Source organism: Curcuma longa, chromosome 21 (assembly GCF_044706935.1).
Source record: "Curcuma longa cultivar G26 ecotype Majalengka, Jawa Barat chromosome 21, ITB_CL_G26_1.1, whole genome shotgun sequence".
Taxonomy (NCBI): domain Eukaryota; kingdom Viridiplantae; phylum Streptophyta; class Magnoliopsida; order Zingiberales; family Zingiberaceae; genus Curcuma; species Curcuma longa.
In genome coordinates this window covers 7268576-7280062 of record NC_133881.1, presented here as the reverse complement: position 1 = coordinate 7280062, position 11487 = coordinate 7268576, and positions in this window count along the sequence as shown.

Here is an 11487-nt window from a genome sequence, read left to right as displayed (position 1 = left end):
TTCTATTATTATTATAAAGTAATAATTTAATTGAGTCAATTTATAAATACATTGTAATATGTAATGAGTACAATATAATTACACATTATAATAGTCTGCTATAATAATATTATAATAAAAATATTTAATAACATTTTAATATATATTTCTCATTTAAAAAATATTTTTATTCCATTGCTATTGTTATTGTAATAGTTAGGTTGTAGCTACTCTAACATGTTAAATAAATACAATATAGAGCTAAATTATTTCAATTGGATCAAAATTATTGGAATACTATCAAAATATTTTTTTTATCAATTTAGTAAAAATTATTTAAACTAATCAAAATCACTTCAACTTACCAGGTTAAATAACTACAATGCAAAGCAAAATTACTCCAATTTGATCAAAATTATTAAAATATTATCAAAATATTTTTTATTAATTTAATTAAAAATATTTAAATTTGATCAAAATTATTCCAATTTAATCAAAGATTAATCAACACTACTATTGCAACAATTATTCATAACCACTATAAATTATAGTAGCTATAAATAACAACTGTTATAATAGTTGTAACAGATATGACATATCTACTATAAGAATTTTCAATTAATGTTAATTAAGTTGAATTAATTTTAGCTAAGTTTAAGTAATTTGGATCAATTTGGTAAAAAATAATTTAATATAATAACATTTGATAAAGTAATATAAATTAAGTTGAGTAGTAGGTATATTATAAAAAAAAATTATATCAAAATATTTTTTAAAACTTAATCAAAATTATTTAAAATTAATTAAACTATTTTAACTTGGTCAAAATTAACTTAAATTTATTATAGCAGTTATATCATAACTCTTATAATAGTATTGATTTGATTTTTAACTATTGAAGTAATTTTGATCAAGTTTAGATAATTTTGATCAAGTTAATAAAAAGTATTTTAATATAATACTACTTTATGTATGACAATTTTGATCCAATTAGAATAATTTTATATTATATTATAATAATTACTTTAACACATTATAGCAATTACACCGTTAATAATGTTGAAAATAAGAAAGATAATCTAGCCTAGGGATAGGGATGACAATTAGACCCGGACCCGATGGGGAATCCGTTCCCCGATCCCATTTTGACCGGGGAATCCCCGAATCCGAGAAAGCGGGGATGGGGATGGGGAATCCCCGAATCTCGGAAAGCGGGGATAGGTCGGGATGGTATTCCAAAAATTCCCCGTCCCCATCCCCGAACCCGACTTTGATAATTTCATTCATTGAGATTCATTAATTTGATTATATACTTATATCAAATGAAAAAATAAGTCATATTGATAATTACTTGTTTGAATACTATAGTTTCATTATTTCTAAAACAAATAATATTTTCTTTTTTTAATTAATAAAAAAGTAATAAATTTAAAAAAATACTTTTTAAATATGTCATGACGGGAATGGGGATGGGTATGGGTATGGGGATACCCATGGAAATACCCGCGAAAAAAACCACCTCCGAAATCTGTGGGGATCTCCAAAACCCGCTGGATACCCGAAACCCGACGGGGACGGGGATGATATTTAAATTATGATACCCGACGGGGATGGGGACGGGGATGGTATATGAGTTTGGGTTTCATGGACGGGGATGGAGAAGGCTTCCCCGCCAATCCCCGAACCCGTTGCCATCCCTAATCTAGCCGGAAACTAACCATTATTTGGCTAGAAATATGTCATTTCTACCTAGTTGACTAGCCATTACTTGGTTGTAAAATCAGCCACTATTTGGCTAATTTATAAGTCATTACTTGGTTGTAAAATTAGTCATTATTATCAGCCATTATTTGACAGTAATACAGTTATTATTTAGTTGGTTTACCATGACTAATTAATCATCCCACCACCTATAAAAAGGGGATCTTATCTCTCTTAGAAATCCTCTTCTTCTCTTCTTTAGAAAGCTTGTAAAGCTCCTCCCTCTACTTTTCTTATTCACAAACAAGAGAGACAATCTTCTCCTCTTTCAAGAGAAGTTTTATTTTCTTTTATTATAGTACTTTCCTTGTAACATATCTTGTGCATACAAGAGTGAATTTTTTGAAGAGCGGTGCTTTGTCTTGCTCATTTGTGAATCCGGATTCTAAGAAAATTCTCATAAATTTTTAACATGGCATCAGAGTCAGAAGATTGGTTCTGATAGGGAAGTTTCGAGCTTAGCTTATTTTGTGCACTAATTTGAACAACCCCAACAAACCTCTATACATTTTATTAAAATGGGAGATTTACAAGCAAGTTCAACATAGCCCCATCTCTTTTCCTCTGTCATTCTCAATGCATCCAATTACTTCTCTTGGGCCACTCATATTAAAAAATCTTTAAACTCAAGAAAGCTCTTGAAGTATATTACAAAGGACCCTCCTACAAAGTCAAACCCTTTCAAAGTTTGGAAATAGAAGGATGATGGAGTATTTATTCTCCTATCAAATTCTATGGATAAAACCCATAGAACAATGGTCACTTTGGCCCAACATCGAAAGCCCTTTGGGAGCAAATGAGTAATTTGTATAATAATCAAATTTGAGAAGGATCTTTAAGATCAAAAGATAAATTGATATCAAAAAGGAAGGAAAGATTATTGCCCAACTATTTGGTGACTACAAAGATCTATAGAATGAATATAATACTTAGAGGCCAATTACAATAGACCTCAAACTTTTACAACAACAAAGAGAAGAGGATATGATATTCAACCTTATGTCTTTAGAAGAATCATATGCCCTCCTTCGTCAAGAGATTATAAGGATGAAAACTTTTATCCTTTCATTTAGAGAGCTACATAAGCATGAGACTTGAAGCCTCATAATCAAAGGGTCATGACTTCATAGTACACCTAGAAGAACAAAAGGCAAACAAGGTACATGAAGCCAAAATTGTGTATGGATAATGTAAGAAGCCAAATCACTCAAAGGAAAAATATTGACGGCTTCATCCACACTTAAGGCCTAATCACTTAAAAGAAAAAGGGCCAATCAACCCAAAACTTGGCTAAAATTGCAATTCTAAAAACAACCATCAATGGCATCTCAAAGCTGTTCAAGCAAGTAAAAACATCTATAATTAATTGATCAAGGTAACAACTCGAACACTTCTAAATTTTTTAGTTTTCAAAGATGGCTAATTGATTCAGGTTGTGATTATCGTATGGTCTAGGATAGAAATAAAATTAGTAATCTCAAACCATTAGATAACAATATGATAGTAAAAGTAGCTAACATACACAATTTGAAAATTAAGGAACTAGGGGAGATAGAATTTTTTGAAAAAAAAAACTAATTCTTTATATGTTCTCCAGTTCACTTCCGACCTACTAAATATTAGCAAAATCACTAAAGATCATAATTATAAGTTTTTTTTATCTTAACTTCGTTACCTTTCAGGATCTTAAAACAAACAAGGTGATTGGTAGGGAATCCAAAAGAAATAACATTTACTTTTTAGACCAAAATAGTCATATACTTATGACATGCCAAAAAGATAGTTACATTTTGCTACATGTCAAATTAGGTCTCCCTGCCCACACAAACAAGCCAAACAAAGATTGTTCCCATCTAAATTGTGAACAAAGATCCAAAATAGGAAAAGAGGGAGATGACAAGCATCAAGACAAAGAATGAGAAGGCCAAAATAAACCCTAAACTCAAATGGGAGAGAGAAAGATTATCAGTAGGTGAAATTCGACGAAAATCCTAACTCACTTTCCATGAGATGATAGACATGCGTGTAGGATTTCGGCTTTTGAGAAATTACTTTCGGTGAGTTGATAGAGATAGAATAGATTACCTTTCTTCGACGTAAGAGAGAAAAGATGTCAAGATTGCGTGCATCCAAACTAAAGATTTTTTTTTTAATTGTGACTCGGATACTTAGGAATGGGGTAAATTGTTGGTGTGAGTATTATCAGAAATAAGTGTGCCCTTTGAAAAAAACAAACTTCGATGAACCCTTTAAAATTTATAAAATTTTAAGTGCATCCTTTGATCAATTATAATAAAAAAAACAATAAGCTTATAGTCTTAGCTGTGAGTAGCCCACACAAAATTGGGCGTTGAGCATCATGTTTAGTTGTAGCTTGGCATAGTTGTTGCAATTATGGACATTTCAATGGATGCGAACTATAGGAGATTATCACTATTGAAAATGGATTATCAATAGGTGAATTTTGGTGAAAACCCTAACTCGAAACTTGAAACATACCTTTGGAGATGATCAAGAGCTTTCTGACCATGTTCTTGCATCATTCTACAACAGAAGTACAATTGACAATACTAGATTAGTGATCCAAGATAGGAAAAGAGAGAGATGACCAGCGTTAGGATAAAGAATGAGAAGGCCAAAATAAACCCTAAATTCCAATGAGAGAGGGAAAGATTATTAGTAGATGAAATTCAACGAAAATCCTAACACTCTGTTTAGGAGGAGGTGAGGGAAAGGTAAATAAAGGGAAGAAGAATTTTGACCCTTGTTTAGGATGGAGTGAGTTAAGGAGGGAAAGGGGAGATGAGGGTAAGCTTCACCCTTGCATGCTCACGAATTGATACAATTTCTTACACCTCAATTTGGGTGTAAGGATGAGAAGAGGAACTCAAAAATATATTATTACAATTTTATCCTATGTAAAAATATTAATTTCTAAAATAACTCATCTATTAGGTATCTCGTCTTTGCACCGTCACTCCTGACACAATGCAAGCTGTCATCGTCGAGGGTCCAATCACTCGCACTCCACGACATCAACACCGACCCTCGCCGCAAATCTCTCCGAGGATAGGGCTCAAGAGGATAGAGACAGGTAATCCTAATCTTCTTCTTCTCCTCCTCCTCCTCCGTTGTCTTAGGGCTTAAAAAGAAGATAAACCATACCTACTACTATCAATTGCCAACTAGATTCATGTTAATGGAAAAGTTTTAGATCCTTTCCGGATCTCTTTATTATTTAATTCATGTTTAATGCCTTTGATTGTTGTAGTGATATTTCTTAACCCACGCTTTCTCTTTATATTAATTTGATTTAGCCTGAGATTCAACTCTTCTTTCAACTTTTAGCGTGCTTTAAACTATTTTGACAAGTCAAAAGGAATATTAGGTAAAATTAATGGAAATAAAAAATTAATTAGTTAATAAGTCGAGGAAGTTTCGACTCTAGTGGACTGAAAATTTTAAGCACAACACAAAGCATGTAATTTTATTTTATTTTTCTTCTCACTTTATGTTGTAATTAACACGACAATGATCCAATAATAGAGGAGAGATAATAAAATATTTAATGTTATCCACAAACAGTGTTGATGAGTTGTGTTTTGTCATGTGGATAGCTGCAGCTCGAATGAGGGTCGCACCCAGTCACTATTAATCAATGTCTTTTATGTTTGACTAGCTGACTGAACCAAAGATTTGGACTCAACTTGTGATCTACATTTTTAAACTCTTAGAATAGGTAGAACATGCCTAGTACTACATGTGAAAAATATGTTATATTTAAGAAATGTCCTTATGGTTAGAATATTTATTGGATAAATAGAAATTCACTATTTGAGTACACATTCTTTATATGTTTGATTGAATCTTAAACTCATTTACTGAATGCCCACAATACAACGTGAGAGAATTTATGATTGGTTCACAACTAGTGAGCATCTCTACATGTGTAATTATGAATGTATTGAAATTATCCCTAATCGAGGAATTAATGAGCACAAACGCCATCAATTCTGTTGAGACTAGCACATTTTAAACTTGTTGGTTTACCAAGCAGTCGATCTCACTGCTGGAGATATTAGATGTTGAGAGTTAAATGTGGATGCTAGTTAAAGGTAACTAGTTCATTAGAGTGACCTACCATGAGACTTTATATGATTTTATATATGTCAATGAAGATCTCAGTACAGCTTAAGTGCGAGTTTCCTTTGACTTGCGGTATTCAAGTTACCTTGGTCATAGAGGCTTATACTTTGACATCTTAAGCAAACATCTTCGAGAAGGTGTGAACCCGAGATGATTGGCAATAAGTTGAAGTATTTGAAAGTATTTGAATAACCCACAGATGATTCATCGCTCTTTGTAAAAAGAGACGTATACCCTGTGGTTGCTTATCAGAATTGCTACTGAAAGTCTTTAATCAAAGTATTACATGTTAAGAGTACGAGACTCTTAGACATATGTACAAGTAACTTGAATCCATAGGACAAGAAAATAGCTTGGGCTAAGTGTGACATAGTCAGCCTAGTGGGGACTGACACAGATAGACCATGTCTTGAACCAAGCAGGTATAAGACGGTGAAAGAAATGAGACACGTTTCATTATAGCTACTGAAGGGTTTAGAAGTATTCTAGAATCAATCATTGATTTTTTGATCAATTAAGGATCATGATGTACTACTAGGTGTCACTCATGATCGTTCTGTAATTAATGGTTAATTACGGACGGCTAACATAGCTAGAAACCTTTAGGTCACACGCACTATAAGTTCTCCGAAGGACTTAAAATAAGTTTGAGAATTTGATTCTCAGTTTGAGAGAAATAAAATTTGATTGAATCAGACAAAGGGCAAAATAATGAACTTCATTTTATGAAGACAAAATAATAAAACTAGTTTGGTTAAAATCGGATGTGATTTGGTTATTAAACTAAACGATTCAGTTTTGAATCAAATTAAACTAACTTGATTTGGTTCATGATGGAAGGTATTTTAGAAAAATAAAAGAGATGAGGAGCTTCATCTTGAGAAGTTGAAATGAGCAAAACTAGTTTGGGTCAAATCGGAAGTCATTTGGTTAGTGAACCAAGCGATTTAGTTTTGAATTCGATTTGCTACAGTAACCAAACCCGGTTCACTACAGTAAATTCTAAAAAGTAATTCAAATCAATTTAGGTTTTCTTTGGTCCAGTTTAATCTCTTCTTTAGTTCAGCAAAGATCGGTCGTCGCATGCTTCTTCCCCGCATGCAAGAAGACCACGCCTTGCGCGATCGGTTGATTCCTCCAGAATCGATGCAGACGTCATCGCGATCTTGCGTCCGGCACCGGAAAACTCATGGAGGTCGAGTTTAAAAGGAGCTATGAGCGTTGAGGAAGAGGTAAGCCGAACCCTAGCTGGATCGCATCTTCCTTCCCTCAAATCTTATCTTGCATGAAATTTTTGCCTTCATTCTACTTTTGCATAATTTTTGGTAATTTTTGAATATTAATTTTTGTAGTCTTTGTTTTTTTTGTAGAAAGCAGAATGGAGATGATGATAATTAGAAAGGTTTAATTGCAATTTGGGCTCGAGTCCGAGTGATTTCGGAATCAAATTGGCTTGGTTGATTAATTGGAGGAAGCAATTGACTCAAACCCAAGCTCAATCAACCTTAACTCAAGCTTAAACTTAATTCCAAATCAAATCAAGAGGTGGTTCAGCTCAATCAAGCCCAAGCTCAATCAAAGCCAATCAATTCAAGCCCAAGCTTGAATCAAGGGGGTCCGGTTGATCAAGCCATGCGGCAACAAAAGAAGGGGAGATCGCGACATCGAAGGAAGGGGGTTATGTTCTCGTTCGCGATTTCTTTAGGGTTTCTTCTCTTCGGACGGAGCGCAGGTCGCCGCCGCTCGTCACCGTGTTTCCTTCATCGTGTTCTCCCGCCACCGTGTTCTCTCCACCGCCACCGTGTTTCCACTATGCTCCATTCACCTGTGTGCCGCCGTGTTTGTATTTCGTGTCGTGTTACTCTTTTCCGCCGTCGCCTTCATCGTGTCTCCACCGTCGCCGTGTTCTGTTTTCTGCCGTCGTCTTCATCGTGCCTTCGCTGCCGTCCCTCTTGTGTTCTCTTCTGTGGTCGCCTGTGTTCTCGCCGCCGCTGTGTTCATCTTTGCCATCTGTGTTCCTTCCGCTGCCGCCCTCTTGTGTTCTGTTGTGCCGCCCTCTTGTGTTTCCGCTCCTCTGTTGTGTCGCCGCCCCCTATTTTCCCCTCTGTTCGGTTACCTATGCTCCGATCTGTCCATTGTTGTTGTTCAGCTCCGGTACAGTGAGTTCTGATACCTTCCGCATCCCTATGGTTGAGCCAAAGAGGATTCCGTCTGTGATTTCAGCGGAAATCCCTCTGTCTCTTGTCTGTGACTTCAGCAAGTGCGCCAGTCTCCGCCGTCCATCTCCGCAGTCCCCGGAAAACCAGCACGGTAAGGTATTCGCTTAAATTCTTCTCATTCTAATTTCCTGTCTGTGATTTCAGCAGGGATGAGCTTGAGGAGGGAATCTGATCCGGCGTTGTTCCGTTCATAACTCACCGTGGGTGATTTCTCCAGCGAGTTCATCTTCACCGGTGTCAGCTTGCCGGTTACTGGGTTGTTCAATGATGAATGGGGGAGGGCTGAAACCCTAACCCTAGCATAACCAAACCCTATCTGCCCTTTTCTTCTCCGGTTGTCTCCGATCAATTCCAGCAGTAGCTTCGATTGTGCACGTTTACCGCATTCCATACGGTGTGGCCGAAGAGGATTCCGTCTGTGATTTCAGCGGAAAACCCTCTGTCTTTTGTCTGTGACTTCAGCAAGTGCGCCAGTCTTCGCCGTCCATCTTCATTGTCATCGGAAACAGTAGGGTAAAATGTGTTTTTCTATTTCTTAATCTGATATTTTGTCTGTGATTTCAGCAGGTATGAGGTTGGAATAGGAGACACTTCGTGTTGTGCTGCTCTGTTCGTGTTTGCCGTGAGTGATTTCTCCGATGAATCCATCGTCACTGCGTCATTGCCCTTGCTAGTGTTGGACTGTTTGGGGCCGAATAGGGGAGGAAAAGGAAGGATTTTCCTAACCCTAGCATGATAGTTTTTTGTTTTGTCTATTACCTGTTCAGTTCTATGTTTATACATCAAAACCCCCATTCACTATGTATATTGTGTATATGCTGTAAACTTAACTTTGTTCTAATTTTAACTCTAATTCAGTCTAACCCTAACTTTTAATCTAATTCTAATTGCTAATCCTAATTTCTAATTCTAATCCTAACATGTTCTTTGATGAAATTTCTAATTCTAATTCTAATTGCTAATCAATTGTTGTATGTTGAACCTTTGTATATATTGTTGAAATTGATTTGTTTGGAAATGTGTATTCGGTTACTTGACTTGTAAAATATTTGTGATCACATGTAGATTATTGTCTGCTTTGTGTATCTTAGTGTGATGTATGTGAATATTGCATGTGTATGGTGATGCATGATGTAGGAATTATGTAGTTTTGCATGTTGTATGTTTAAAATGTTGTATAATATGATGTAGGTTGAGTAGTAGGATGTTGTATGTATGTGTGTTGTTGTATGATGTATGATTTATATGATGTATGTTTATATATGTCATAGATGTATGTATGTATCATGAGTTAGTTGTTGTTTATTTATGTATAGTATGTGGAGTAATTTGTAGATTTATGGAACTTGTTGTATGTTAATGAAAATGAGATTGTTGAATGTATGTATCATAGGTTTGATGATTGATTGTTGTATGTATCATATACTATTGTAATAAGATTGTTGATTGTAAATAGGAATAAAACATAATAAAACCCCGCACCATTTTGTCTATAATAACTTTCGGTCATTAAGTCCGTGAGAGAGACGACCCGGACCTCTCTATACTACTTTAGCGATAAATAGGGGTTTGATAATAAAATAAATAATTAATTTTGATGAGTGTAAGTGACAAAAATAAATAAAGGGAAAATATATAAATAAATAATTCCCCAACAAAACACTACCATCACGTGGCCGCCGCCGAGAGACACCACGCAAACACAGGGATGCAGTGCAGGAATATCGCCGATGAAGCAGCAGAACCGCAGGACAGATCAGGAATCGCGATTGGAAGGGATCGCGATTGGGAGGAATCGCGATTGGGAGAGATGCTTTTGGCTGCTGATGAAGCAAAACTACAGGACAAATAAGCTCGGTCCTCTGTCGACGGTGAGACAGAGGCGTGATTCGGTCGACTCCGCAATCCGAAGGAGAGGAAGGCTCTTTCGCGTGGCGTCGTGCTCCAAACACTGAAATCAGAGGCGCTTGGTTGACGGCGAGACAGAAGCGCGGGACAAGGAAGGAGACGCCGCGATTCGGAGGAAGGAGAGGAAAGCTCCTTCGCATATGGTGGCGGAAAAAAAATTAAACCTAATCCCGCTCTGATACCATGTAAAATAATATGAAATCTTGCTTTATTACAAGAGATAGCCCCTATTTATACACAAATATAGGGACTTATTTTAGAAGAATTATTCTATAAAAAAGAAAAATAGAATATTTATCCCTAACAGAATATTTATCCTTGAAAATTCTAACAGCTATTATATTACAGTTATTAAGCCTTCTTTCGATAGTTATTTTTTAGCACATTAACACATCATATGCAATACAGTGGAGTCCTCATAAAGTAGCATTGCTTTCTTCAAATCAATGAGTACAAAACCAATTAGCTCTCCTTCAAGTAGATTTTTTATTTTATCCATCTAGCAACAGTAAATAGCAAACAAAAAGTGAATCTCAACTATTTCAAGTTTTCTGCACTAATCTTATCTTGCCATTGGACTCTATGTAAGGCTTATCCATCCACATATCATTATAATCCAAATCATCTTAAACCTTGCCTCACCATGAGCTAGCACTAATCATGTATAACGCCATGAATCCGAATATCAAATTGACTGGACATGTATTCTATTTTTTTTCATATGCTCATAAGAATAATTATAAATGTTCCAGAAACATTTGTGTAGTTTGAAAATGTTTATGGACAACCTTAAACATTTAAATAGCACTGACAAAGCGGCACCTTTTTCTTAAATTTTTCAGGTCCTAATTAGAAATTGGCATTTCCCCCAAAAATGGCTGTAATTTTTGTTAAGAATCATCTAATGCAGGGTAAAATTTATCAAACTTAAATATTTTATGAGTATTATATCAAACAATTTAATCTTTTTTCTCAAAGTGAAAAAGAATTGTGATGCAGCCTTGAAAAATACAAACGAAATTTACTAATTTATGTAGCCATAACAAGCAAAATAATCAATAAGAGTTGGCTAGAAACAGACAACAATTACTGTTCTCACCAGTAATTATATATGATGACTTTACTTAGGAACCTAATCATGGTTCCATGATCAGACCAGTAATTATTAAAATGTGTTGGGTTTGGCTCTATGATTTAAAATAAAATTAATGTGATTCTAGAAACTTTGATATCAACATCATCACTAGATTATGAATAAAACGAAATAAAAGTAGTAAAGATCACCAAATGCATGAAGCACATTATTTGCAAGTAGAAAATATTATATAGAAGAATGAGTAATCACAGGATTAATGCCCACGCAGAACTTGGATCAACTTAATAATTCAATCCCAAGATATAAAAAAAAAATAGAAAGAAACTTGTTTTACTTTAATGCGACAGAAGGCCAAAGGGGAAGCAAGGAATAGTAGAT